General features: G+C 48.6%; 1 protein-coding gene across 2 annotated transcripts in view; it reads left to right on the forward strand.

Moving 5' to 3' along the window:
- Positions 1 to 14,185, forward strand: part of SLC38A5 (solute carrier family 38 member 5) — a 414,747-nt gene that overhangs the window by 21,875 nt on the left and 378,687 nt on the right. Inside the window, exon 2 of one of the 2 annotated variants that reach the window (XM_078664699.1) lies at positions 13,560 to 13,643. The exons of the other annotated variant lie outside the window; for it this stretch is intronic. The gene's annotated coding sequence lies outside the window, so the exon portion shown is untranslated. The remainder of the gene's footprint in view (positions 1 to 13,559; positions 13,644 to 14,185) is intronic. 2 annotated transcript variants of the gene reach the window in all.

Raw genomic sequence — 14,185 nt, forward strand, 5'->3', positions numbered from 1 at the left:
TGAGAATCATTAGTTCTGTCTTTAAAGAAGAAAAAAAGACGTACTTTGCGAAAGAACTTCTCAAGTTCAGTTCTCATAAGGAATGGATCACCTAGATTAGTCGGCACAAAGCCTAGACCCTTTCTAAGGACTGACTGTTCAACAGTTGTCAAAGCTCTTGAGCTTAAATTGACTATTAAGTCCCGCTCGACACCCCGCTGGTACTCTGTTGAGCAGCTCTCCTGCTCCGGGTGTTGGGGAATGTCTGATCGGACTCCCACTGTACAGTCTGAGGTCCTCTTCTCCTGCCTCGGTTCTGGCCTCGGCCACGCCCTAAAAAAGACTGGTCAGGGAAGAACTGGGGGTATTGATAGGAGTTCGGCTGCTGTGCAAATGGTGGTGGTGGTTGGAAACCCCATGGGCCGGGTGGCCACCAAGGGCCCGGATTTTGATAGTTGCCCGGATGTTGATTATATATGCCACCTCTCTGGCGACCCCCTCGTTTGAATGGTCGTTGTTGTTGACCACCCCTAGGGCCAGCACCAGTGTGGCTGGATGATCCTGAATCGCTGGAGTCAGAGCCAGATGATGAATAGTTAGAACCGTACTGCCTCCCCTTGCTGTTAAAGCTAGGTGCTACATAATCGTCGCTAGTGTATGGATAGATCTTCACTAAGGAAAAGCGATCTAGATCTTTCTTAAATTTATCCATTTTGCTGGTTATGATGTTGTCTTTATAATCTTTATTAGCTTTGTTTGTTTCGTCAAGATGTTTCTTGAATAAAGTGCTGCACGTGGCTTTTATCTGACCCTCCAGTATCTGGATGTCAATGAGGATGGCATCAGCTATCCTCTTGGCCGTGCTAATAATCAAAATTAGCCAGTCTCGTGTGCAACGCCACGCTATAAGGGACCAGTCACGTAGAAAAATTTTATCAGTTAGGAACAACCTAGGGGTGTTTGTAACAATAAGGCCCGTCGGGGCACACTTGCCTCTTAGATATTGTGCCATAATAGTGCCATGAATAGAGGTGCGTGTGTGTGATTTTTTCAAATTGAGCAACGTAACCCAGTCATCCTTGGCTATAATAGGGGTCTCTGATGATGAGTCTAATAGATAAGGATTCTCATCTAAAATCTTTTGCAGCATCTCGTCATCAAATGCCAGTCCGGCAAAGTCTGCCATGGTTCAAGAGGGAATCTCCAAAAGCAATTAACTAGGTGAGCAAAAAAAGGGGGGGAAATACCCTCCAAGAGAGTAGTTTACTAAGAAAAAGACCCGCAACTATAAAGTTGCTCTAAATACTGAAAAACACGAGGTGGGGGAGGGTCAAAGAGGGCAATTATTTAACGACCAAGGCTGCTTAGGCCCCTACAATAGCAAAACAAACAAAAGAAACCTGGTCAGAATCACTGTGAGTATGCCATGTTGAGTCTGAGACCATGAGTCCATTAATGACACTGTAGTGATATCACTGGGCTAGAAAAAATTCCCATCAGCCCACCCAAAGGTACATTACATACATGTGCACGGTGTGGGAGTCTGTGCTTCAAGGGTACATTACATACATGTGCACGGTGTGGGAGTCTGTGCTTCAAGGGTACATTACATACATGTGCATGGTGTGGGAGTCTGTGCTTCAAGGGTACATTACATACATGTGCATGGTGTGGGAGTCTGTGCTTCAAGGGTACATTACATACATGTGCACGGTGTGGGAGTCTGTGCTTCAAGGGTACATTACATACATGTGCATGGTGTGGGAGTCTGTGCTTCAAGGGTACATTACATACATGTGCACGGTGTGGGAGTCTGTGCTTCAAGGGTACATTACATACATGTGCACGGTGTGGGAGTCTGTGCTTCAAGGGTACATTACATACATGTGCACGGTGTGGGAATCTGTGCTTCAAGGGTACATTACATACATGTGCATGGTGTGGGAGTCTGTGCTTCAAGGGTACATTACATACATGTGCACGGTGTGGGAGTCTGTGCTTCAAGTGTACATTACATACATGTGCGCAGTGTGGGAGTCTGTGCTTCAAGGGTACATTACATACATGTGCACGGACGGTGTGGGAGTCTGTGATTCAAAGGTACATTAGATAGATGTGCACGGTGTGGGAGTCTGTGCTTCAAGGGTACATTACATACATGTGCACGGTGTGGGAATGTGTGCTTCAAGGGTACATTACATACATGTGCATGGTGTGGGAGTCTGTGCTTCAAGGGTACATTACACACATGTGCACGGTGTGGGACTCTGTGCTTCCCGTTAGAGGGCTGAATCCAGGTGGGGCAGCCATTTTCTCCCTTATAAACCTGATAAAATATGTTTGTTCAATTGATTGCAGTAACAATATGTTATTTATAGCTCTAAAAATAAAAGCAAAACCACCCTCACATCTGAGATTGTTATCACTAGCCTGTACTGGGCCCAAGTTTACTTCTGTAATATTATTAAACTGTTCCTGCTGTCCACTTCTGACGTTACTCTGGACTGCTCCCATGAGGCACAGGGTCAAGACTGATTTGCATATTGCTGGGTCTGAACTGAGGTGGCGAAGTGAGCTAAAGAATGATGATGGATTCAACCCAGATCGGTGACTGGGGGTGAGTGTCTGAAACGTTTCAGCGCTGTTCGCCCTAAGTTGGCAGGGAATGCCCAGACATGGGTCCCTTGCTCACTTCGCCACTGGATTCAAGCTAGCCTGGCTGATGAAGGGTGTTATCCCGAAACCGGTCCCAGGATGCTTGTTTCCAGTTCAGGGAAGACTTGGTTTGGCAGTTCGGGCTGGACTGTTCCCATAAGGAACGAGGCACAGGGTCAAGATTGATTTGAATATGGCTGGGTCTGAACTGGGGTGGCGAAGTGAGCTGAAGAACGAGGATGGATTCAACCCAGATCTGTGACTGGGGTTGAGTGTCTGAAAAGTTTCAGCGTTGCTCGCCCTAAGTTGGCGGGGTATGCCCAGACGTGGGTCCCTTGCTCACTTTGTCATTGGATTCAAGCTAGCCTGGCTGATGAAGGGTGTTACCCAGAAACCGGTCCCAGGATGCTTGTTCCCGGTTCAGGGAAGACCTGGCTTGGCAGTGCGGACTGGACTGTTCCCATGAGGCACAGGGTCAAGGCTGATTTGCATATGGCTGGGTCTGAACTGAGGTGGCGAAGTGAGCTGAAGAACGATAATGGATTCAACCCAGATCTGTGACTGGGGGTGAGTGTCTGAAAAGTTTCAGTGCTCCGTCCATCATCTCCTTGTGTTTGCCCTGGTTCTGGCATTCCATACCCAGTCATCCATGTCAATCAAATACGTCACAGCAGGCAAAGATACCTCAGTGGGGTAACGTGCCTGATGCAGAGATCATCAAAGGAACGATTAGCACAAAAAAATAAATGATCCAGTACATAGCTATGTCAATGGTCATTGGTTACACCAAGCCATTGATAAGCAATATTATATTAACAAACAAGTGACACTGAGCGGAGTCTAAGAATGAACCATTATATGCTGTAATCCGTGAATTACAATTTGTTTAACTGCAGAGATGAGAAAAGAAGTGTTGTTGTGTAAAGGCTGTAGTTTATAAAGGAATAGGGAAAACTTACTGCACTAACATAAGTAACTCCAGACTGCCCCAAAGTTGCACAAAAGTGCGGATATTCACCGTTTTTTGGATAGAAGCCACGTAAATTACCCTTGAACTTGCTTTTTCTTCTATATTTCAGAAATGTGCTACTTTCAAGAGCATCATGAAGTTTTTTTCTTGCCAAAGCGTGAGAACTGAGAGATAACAAACACATGTAAACGGATGCTGCGCGTGCATGTCAAATGTGATCGAGATTATTTCACTAGTGTTACTTACATTTGACTTAAAACTTACCAAAACATGAAAAGGCTTTCAATCCACCATTATAATCAATTTAAAATCCAAATTTACTATGAAAGGCAAAACCAAGGGCAAAGTTCTCTCCTTTTCACAAAGATCCCTTTTTGCTCTCCCCAGATATTTCATCATCTAATATTAATAACTTATTTTCTATAATGCTTACTGCTTTAGTTGGGTAGCCCTCTAATTATAAGATGCTTTTATTATCCAATTAAATGACACTTAACCAATGGACTCTGCAAGGATGAAGAGTTAGGTAAATGCTGCGGGAATTCGAACCTGTGACGTACAGATTGCACACTGATCTCACCAGTGAGTGCGTAACTTATCGTATACGTATTTACTATGACATGACGTATTACATTTGGAAAATTTACAAAAAAGGCGAATTGAGACATGCTTAGGCCACCATAGGAAGATTCCCCAATTCTGGGAACTCCTGTGAACCTTACCAATAACTTGCATTAGTCAGAGCCTGACTTAAGACCACACCTACTTGGAAAAAATTCAAAAATTTCAAAAAACCGAAAGGTACGGCCTCACACAACCCCCTGGGTGTCATGCGTCATCGTCGGCCATCTTACTACGCCGCCGCATTCTCTCGTGGCGGGTCGGCTTCACCGGAAGTTGCTGACTAAGCGCAGCTTCAATTAGCAGGAGAAAAAGACTTACACCAATGGGCATAAGTAGATCATTTTATTGTTTTCAGTTATTTAAAACCATAATAGTTTATCAAACATATATAAAAACAACATGCAATTTCATCATAAAAGGGGCCTAATTCTGTTAGTTTATTTTCTGTTTTTTTATCATCATGCAGGCTAGGTTGAAATGTACAATTACACTACAATTGATGATGTCACAGAGGTAAAAATAATTAAATTACTTTCTCAATCCAGCATTTTAATAATCTACTGCAACTCTAAGCATGACACACAGGGGGGGGGTGTCAGGCCCTGCCTTTCAAATTTTTGAATTTTTTCCAAGTATTTTTGGCCTTAGGTCCTACTTTAACTAATGCAAGTTATTGGTAAGGTCCACAGAATCTCCCAGAAATGGGGAAACTTCCAATGGTGAGTTCAGTATGTTTCATTCACCTTTTTAAGTCGAGCCTGGGCAGCGCATGCGTTGCTCTGAGAGCCATGCTGTATTGGAGTATGGAACAAAAGCCCCGCCTACTCTCCGCCTATATTTATCATTGGCTTGCGTCATTGTCCTTCGTACATGCTAGCGTCAGATTGGTTAATAGGCTTGTTAGTCCCTCCTTAGTACCGCCTTGTCTTCATTCGTAACCTCCCATGAGGACCTGCCCTTTTACTTCAGTTGTTACACAGTAAGTTTTTTTTTAGGCTGTAAGCACTATTTTCTTTAAATAGTTTCTCCTATTGCAGGCAAGACATGCTTTCCTGCAACATTCAGTGCGCCATGCGCGCTTTCACTTTCTAAGCAGCCCGGGACAAAGACGGCCCCTTCTTTGAAATGAAATAGGTCTGGCTTTTACAAGAGTTTGAGCTATTGGCATTGTAAATGACAAAACCTTTTATTTATGTTAATTATCAAAACATATAAATAAATGGCATCGTATTATGTGAGGGAGGATGCGAATGTAGCAGCTCACTTGTCCCTCTCGGTCCCCTGACCCCTGTCGAGTTTTGGCATTATTGTCTAGGTATTACATCTTGAATCAGAAGATCTCATTCTTTTTTTTTTTTTTTTACTTTTTATTGATTTTATAACACAAACACAAACAACTTGCAAGGGAGAAGAAAAAGAGACATCAATATACACAACGTTGCATTACACGGTGGTGGGGCGGGAAGAACAAGCCAATGAGCGTTCGTTCTATCGAGAAAGAGTTACACAGTGGGGGGGGGCCAGAAGAAACAAATTGCAATCAGTATACAATAGTGTGTGGAGGAACCCTCGGGTTACGGGGACATAGATGCAACTTCAGGGTCAGGGAGAGGAGAGGCACATATATCACCACGATAAGTGTTCCACTGAGTCCATATCTTTCCCCATTTCCGGGGGGTACCACGAGAAATATACACAGTTTTTTCTCTGAACATGCACCAGTCCATGTTTTGTTTCCATTTCTGAAGTCTGGGCGGGCCCTGAGCGCCCCACAATTGCGCAATGTCTCTTTTGGCAATCATGTTGCCCAAGGTCACTTACCGAAGCTGCGAAACGGAGTAATCATTCGGTTCCCATACGTTCAGCAGGCATCTCCTAGCTTCCGGCATCGATCGCACCCCGGTAACCTCACTCATCACCTCGTGCACACGGGTCCAGAATCGCACTATCTCAGGGCACTCCCAGATGATATGTAAAAAGGTTCCCAGGAGACCACAGCCACGCCGACACAAACCACCCACAGAGAAGCCCATATGCACCAAACGGGGACCAGTGACATACACTCTATGTAGGATTTTAAGTTGCACAAATCTAAGGCGCGCCTGGATGGCCACCTCTTTAGGGGAGGAGATCGCCGCCTGCCAGTCCTCATCGTCCAGCTCCAGCCCATCACCAGTCCAGACCTCTCTAAGTCGAGACAGGAGGTCAGACCTGGAGTTGATTAACTTTTTATAAATAAGCGAAATCGTACTATCAGGAACATGTCCGTCCAGTACCCTGTCCTCAAGCGGGGACGACTCCGGAATCTCCACACCCGAAGGGAAGACCGAGAGCACCGCGTGGCGGATCTGTGCATAGCGAAAGAATTCGCGATCGCTCAAAGCGTACTCGGTTTTCAATTCCTCAAACGTCTTCATTCTCCCCTTAGTCCAAACATCATCAATCCTGCTGATACCAATCAAGTCCCACCTATCAAACCCCCGGGACTGCCAAAGGGAGCCAAGTCTATCAGAGGCGTATAGGGGGGTGGCACGAGTCAATTTATCAGTCCACCCAAGCGCCATGGAAGCATGTCGCCATACCTGGACGGCCGTCCTAGGGGGGCCTGTCACGTTGCGAGTGGTGAGTTTCGAGTAGAGGGCTCTATTGTAGTCTCCCCCCGGTAGCAACCATTTGTCCATCGCGAAGGCCGGATTCGGCAAAGGGCCATACATGCAATGATTTATTGCCCCCAGTTGAGACGCCCAATAATAGCGACGAATATCAGGCAAAGCAATTCCACCGTCGTACCACGGGAGCGACAATTTAGCAATGGCAATCCGGGGCCTACCCCCCCACACCAGTCGTCTCTGTAAACTCTCGACCTCACGGAAATATGTAGCCGGGACAACGTCAAGCGTGTTTTGCAATTTTTATTTATTTTTTTATTTTTATTTTAACGACTTGTAGAGCGCCTGGTGACCCGAAGGCATCCCCGCGCTGTAATGATTTTGATATCCAGATGAGGTGGAGGAGAAAAAAGAAAAGGGGGGGACGTTATTTCGGAAATAGAAGTGTTTTCAATTTTTTTCTAAAAATAAGATAGCTGGGTTCCAGTCTGAGGGTACGGGGGAGTGAGTTCCATCCGGTTGGGGCTTTCACAGAGAAGCGTCGGCCTCCAGTGCGTGTATTTTTAAATTTGGGGATGTTGGCTAGATGTTCATTCTCGGACCGCAGGGATCTGGGAGCTATATAAGGAGTTACCAGGTCGCTGAGAATCGGAGGGCCAGCTCCATTAATCAGTTTGTAAGCCGTGCACATGGCTTTGAATTCCACCCTTTGACGCACCGGGAGCCAGTGCAGGGCTTTGATGGCAGGTTTAGCTGACACTCTGGAGGGAAGGTTCATGAGTAGTCGGGCTGCAGCGTTCTGTGTTCGTTGTAATTTAGCCAAGGTGGCCTCTGGGGCACCCAGGTAAACCATGTTACTGTAGTCCAACCGTGACAGTATTAGCCCTTGGACTAGGAGTTTTCTGGAGGTGGGCGGGAGTAGGGGAAGAATCTTGCGGGTGGTGCGCATAAGCCCAAAACAGGTTCCTGCAGTTTTGGCCGCTTGTGTTTTCATTGAGAGCTCGGGTTCTAGCCAGACTCCTAGGGTCTTAATTTCTTTTTTCGGGGTGGGAATTTCCCCGAACACGTCTGGCCAGGCTGATGGGGGGATGGTCACCCATTGCTTTCCCATGAGCATCACTTCGGTCTTCGACCCGTTTAATTTGAGTGATGATTCACACATCCAGCCATAGATTTTCGTAAGGCAATTTGCCAAATTGTCTGGGTGGTTGTCTAGTTGGGATAGGGAGACGACCAGCTGTGTGTCATCTGCGTAACTCACTATTTTGATGCCGAAGGGTGTCACCACGTCTTCAAGGGGGGCCATATAAGCATTAAAAAGCGTAGGGCTTAGAGATGATCCCTGGGGGACCCCGCTCGTGAGGGGGAGGGTGGACGAGTGGTGATTGCTGTCCCATACCTGGAACGTGCGCCCGGCAAGGAAGGACTCTATCCACCTGAGCGCCATCCCGGTGAGCCCTGCTGCCGCCAGCCGTTGGAGGAGGACACGATGGTTGACTGTGTCGAAGGCTGCACTAAGGTCCAGGAGGATCACTGCCACTGACCCTCCTGAATCCAAAATGCGCCTTGCCTCCTCGATAACGGCCAGAAGGGCGGTATCAGTGCCATGACCCGGGCGAAACCCAGTTTGGGATTGCCGTAAGATGTTATTTGCCTCGAGAAACTGAGACAATTGTCCGTTGACCAATTTCTCGGCTACCTTGCTGATGCCAGGGAGGAGTGAGATTGGCCGGTAGTTTGCCATGTCTGCTGGGTCTAGCTGGGGTTTTTTAAGGAGTGCTTTCACGACTGCGCTCTTCCAGCTATCGGGGACAGATCCTTGGGCAAGCGAGCTGTTAATAAGCTCTGTGATCGTGGGAACTATGACAGGGGCTATGGTTTTGAGGAGTCTAATTGGTGCGGGATCCAGAGGTGATCCGCTTTTCATTTTGGCCAAGGTTGCATCTACCTCGTTGCAGGTTACTGCTCTAAATGTAGCTAGTTGGGGGCGCAGGCTGCTTCCTGCTTGGCTGGAGGGTTAATGCGTAGAGGAATCGGGGCAGTGACATCATCTTAAACAATGCCGCTCTACCCAGGGGAGAGAGAGGAAGTTTCCCCCAGGCGACCACATCCGCCCGAAGGCGCTGAAGAGGGGGCAGTAAATTACGGTCGAACCGCAGTGCAGGGCTCAGCGAGATAAAAATGCCCAGATATTTAAATCCATCTTCCACAATCGCGATAGGACAGCCGCTTGGCAGAAGGGGGGCGGTACCCGACAGGACGTATACACAGGACTTCGACCAGTTGATGACAAGACCCGAGTTTTTGCGGAAGGACGTCAAGACATCAAACAGCACAATGAGGGATTTACGGGGTGATGTAAGATAAAGCAGAATATCATCAGCGTAGAGAGATACACGGTCCTGAAACTCCGAATTCCATCTAATGCCCTTCAGGGACGGTTCCCACCGCAACCAGGCCGCCAGCGGTTCCAAGGCAAGAGCAAACAACAAGGGGGACAGGGGACAGCCCTGTCGCGTCCCTCTGCTCAGTGCAAAGGGCGCAGAGACCCGACCATTGACCACCACCTGGGCCATGGGACCGGCGTAGAGCAATTTGACCCATCGAACGAAGTCCGAACCGAAACCAAACTTAGCAAGAACCGCCCACAAATACGGCCATTCTATTGTATCAAACGCCATCGTAGCGTCCAAGGACGCCAAGATGGCGGGCTCACGCAGCGTCTCAGCCCGTGCCAGAACTCCATGCAACCTTCGGAGGTTAAGCGCCGTGTTACGATGCGGTATAAAGCCGGATTGATCAGGGTGAACCAGGTCCCCAATAACGGACGCCAAACGTGTCGCAAGCAGCTTGGCCAGGATTTTAGGTTCCGCATTAATCAATTAAATGGGTCGAAAAGAGGCGCAGCAATCCCGAGGATTACCATCCTTGTGGATGACAACAATAGTGGCCAGCCTCTGGTCTGGCGGGAGAAACCCCACCTCCAAAGACTCAAGAAACATAGAGCGCAAATGAGGAGCTAGCGAATCCGGGCGCAATTTATATAGCTCAATGGGGAGCCCATTAGGGCCCGAGGCCTTGCCGGAGCGGACCGAACGGATAGCAGCGGCAATCTCGTCCACAGTAGGCGGAGCATCCAGGGCATCCCTATCAATATCAGACAATCGGGGAAGTGCAATATCACGCAATAACAGGTGGGAGTCCTGTTCCGATCGATCAGACACCTGGGAGTACACCTCGCGGAAATAATCGGCAAAACATGCGACAATATCAACAGGGTCCGTACAACACTCTCCATTCTCCGCAACAATCACAGGGACGACACGACTCGCACTCTCCCTCTTATCCAACCAAGCAAGCAGTTTCCCAGCCTTATCACCCACATCATACAGGCGTCCCTGCTGTTCCGCCCCATTTCCTTAGCAGCTTCAGTGACCAGGGCTCTGTATTCATGTTGTTTCAACTCCAGTAGATGTAACCCCTCAGCGGTAACCCCAGATTCCAAGCCCTCCTCCAGGGCCGTGACCCCCCCCTCAAGTCGAACCGTCTCAGCACGGTTGGCCAACTTCACGCTACCAATCAATGAGAGGGCCTGGCCACGAATGACAGTCTTGTAAGTTTCCCAAAGTACACCAGGGGAGGAAACAGAGCCCACATTTTCCTCAAAATAACAATCGTGTGCTTTAACCAGCTCATCCCTGACCCTGGGGTCCTTCAAATACCAGGGGTTGATCGGGGCCACTCGGCCCGCCGAACCCTGCCGTGCATCAACCACCAGCCAAAGCGGAGAATGGTCCGAGATACCCCTTGCCAGATGTTTAACTTCCCGTATGAGGGATGCATGGGCCGAGGGCAGTAAAACGTGATCTAGCCTCGAGAGACTACCATGAGCACCAGAATGATAGGTATATTGCAACTGTCCCGGGTGAAGCAACCGCCAGCAATCAGTGAGCCCCAACGTCTCCAGGAAGTCGCTCAACCAAGTCTGGGCCCTCGGCAGTTCCCTGGGAGGGTGACGATCAAGCATTCCCGAGACCACCGCATTAAAGTCACCCCCAACCAAAAGCAAACCCTCAGGGAGGCCCAGGATAAGTCCACTCAGATCAGCAAAGGTGGTGGCCTGGAGGCCCGGGGGCACGTAGACAGAAATCAGAATAAGAACCTTCCCCTCCCAGCGCCCCACAATGGCGGCATATCGTCCCTTATCATCCAATATGACATCATCAATGGCCAAGGGGAGGGAGGCCCGAACCAGAATGCCCGCCCCCCTAGAGCCCGTAGTGAAACCCGAGTGCGCCACAAGGCGATAACCACGCCTATTCAAAGCGTAGCACTTGTTGCCGAGCAAATGAGTCTCCTGCAGTAAGACAACATCTGGAGTCAAACGTTTCAGCAATTGTAACACCACCCTCCTCTTAATCCCATCCCCCAACCCGTTCACGTTCCAACACAATAACCGAAGTCCTCTACCCCCCATCCCCGTGCCCAGCCCCTCCCCGGCCCCACACCCAGAGCAACTGCAAAAAACAGGAGAGCGCCTTTCCTTCGCCTTGCAAGTAACAAGAAAATTCAAACAAACAACCCAGCCCCCCCCAACAATGTCAAAACAACTATACCCCCCACCCCGCACCCCTGCTGAAGACCAAAGAGCCCCATAAACTCGCAGTGTGCCTGTCGCCCAACCACCCAACTAATCTACGAAAAGAAAACCCAGGAGGAGAAAGGACCCGTCCACCCCCCACCCCCCCCCAAAAAAGAGACTATTACTTGCAAACATTAAGAACACAGCATAGCACAGTTCAAAGCCAACGGGAAGGGTACGGGTCAAAGTCAACAGTTACTCTTGCTCCGTCGGGCCACCTTCCGCCCGATCCGACTTGCCAGAGTCCTCAAAAGGTTCATGATCCATAGGCAGCGTGTCAAGCCAGTCACTCACAACCCCAGGATGGTAGAAGAAAAAAGTACGATCCTTATGTACCACCCGCAGACGGGCCGGAAAGAGCATGGCATACTTCATTGACCTTTCCCGGAGTCTCTTCTTGATCCCCTGGAACCCCAGCCTCTGTTTCTGGACCTGTTGTGTAAAGTCCGGATAGAAGCTGACAGTAGAGTTCTCAAAGGCAATGGGACCTGACTGCCGCGAAGCCTGCAGGATAGCGTCTCTGTCCCGGAAATGAAAAATCCTCGCAATGATAGGTCGAGGGTTAGCGCCCGATTTAGGTGTGCCGCCGGGGATCCTATGTGCACGTTCGACAGCGAAAAACTTGCTGAGACCCTTGGGCGCCAGGTGGTTCACCACCAATAGGTCCGTCGAGGCAGCAGTCGATGATTCCGGGACCCCAATCAGGCGAATGTTATTGCGCCTGGCACGGCTTTCATAGTCCTCTAGGCGCCCAGAGCAATAATCATTGGCTTTCCTCAGATTCCCAACTTCAGCCTGCAAATCAGAGACGTCGGTGACCAGGCTAGAGGTCATAAGATCCAAGGATTTGACCTTTTCGTTTGTCTTCGCCAAGTCCGCCCTGATCAGATTGACGTCAATCGCCACCGTATCCAGTTTGAGAGTCAAGGCCTCATATTGTTGCCCCAATGAGGCCTTCATACCAGTGATGGCGCCCATGAGATCGCGCAGCGAGGGCTCGTCCTCAATCGATAAGTCCTCCGGCAGTGTCGTCGTTTTAGCTGCTGCTCCCGGCGATCCCTTAGCTTGGGTGTACCGGTCCATAATGTTCGTTTGCAGAGCACTCCCTCGAACGCCTGGTTTAGGCCCGCGCTTCCCACCCTCAGGCTTGGTGGCCATCTTGGATCCTGGACCCGCACGGGTCGCCCGTTGACGGGTAAAAATGGTGACTGCGGTGACAAATGTAGGACCAAAAGGGCGAAGGTGGTGCCAGTCTCAGATCTGGAAACCGCTACAGATCGTCAGTAGGAACGGAGAGACCAAGGGTGCAGGAGTGTCCGGCCGCCCACGGAGCCGACAAAGTTAGGTTAAGCTCCGGACAGAAATCGAAACCGAAAGCAATCGCCAGCCCACGCAAGTCTGGCAGTCCGTTGTTGTTCACTTACTGAACGGCAAGCGAGACAAGAGAGAGCGGGGCATCGCCATGGAGCAGGCCTGAAAACTGTGACAGTCTGTAGCTCTGGACCCCGAAGTCCAAAAAAGTTTGTTGAAACAAATAAATGAGCAGTAGAACTGTGCCAATAATCACCCGTCGTCTGAACCAGGATAAAGGACAGGATAGTCGATGGAGGTGGCGAGGGTCCGGGAGCCCTGTGCTCACGCGACCATCTTGGGTGCGCGCGAAGCTCCTCCTCCAGAAGATCTCATTCTTGGTCACGAAAATGTTTACATCTCTGGTCGATAATTTGAACCCGCATCACGACACCACCATCTCTATGCATACACTTATACACATACATAAAATCCATTTCATAAGCAAAAGAAACTAACATTTGCACTTTTTTCAAACGAAGAGACAAACAGCTTGTGCATAAAAAGGTTTTAATCATTATGTGTCTATGGGGAATTGTGTTGACACATAAGGGCCATTGGCACTTATTTACTACATTTGACCCTGGTGCTCATGTGGTACTAAGGGCCTTCCTTGCAAGCATCAGTGCAGCCCTTATTAAATATCCCACTGAATATTAAAACAAATATTTTGGCCTCTATACCTGTTTTATTGCATCAGCATTTACACTTGTGTGTTGATGTATTTTAGACTGTATCCCCAATAACGTGGCTGAGCAGACTGTTGGAAACCTGATCATACATCGCGAGCAGCATCGCCTTACACGTCCGCCAGGTAAGGTCCCATTCCACCATCTTCTTTAAGTTGTCATCAGGTTCACTGTATCCTATTCATGGACTGCTATTTGGAGCGGTTAAGCCATTACTTGAAGTGCCTGTTGTGTATTGAGACAACCGAATTGCTATCCCTTGTGTTTGATGACATTTCACAGCTTAGCGCCTCGTTTAGAGTTTGGCAGAAACTGAAAATCCCTCATATTCTGGAAGAAAATCTATATATGGAGTAGAACCTGCCAGGTGAATTTCCTCCATAACATTATGCCGATGGTGACGTAAATTCAGCCGATGGATCAAACTCGGTATTTAGAGTTTCCTGTAGAAATTGGAAGATCTGCAGTTCCCCCCAAACTTTAAATAAGGCCCTTGGGTCTGAAGGTATGAAAGGGTTTTATCCAACCTGTGTCTATGGGAAAATGTGTTATTACATCAGGTCAGACTAGATTAACTATATTTAGAGCATTGGAATGTTGGGAGCTCCATGTTATGTTAGCTATATTTTTATAGCACATTATTGCCCTGAGGCATCTAAGCGCTGTA

Source organism: Lissotriton helveticus, chromosome 10, assembly GCF_964261635.1.
Source record: "Lissotriton helveticus chromosome 10, aLisHel1.1, whole genome shotgun sequence".
Classification (NCBI taxonomy): Eukaryota; Metazoa; Chordata; class Amphibia; order Caudata; family Salamandridae; genus Lissotriton; species Lissotriton helveticus.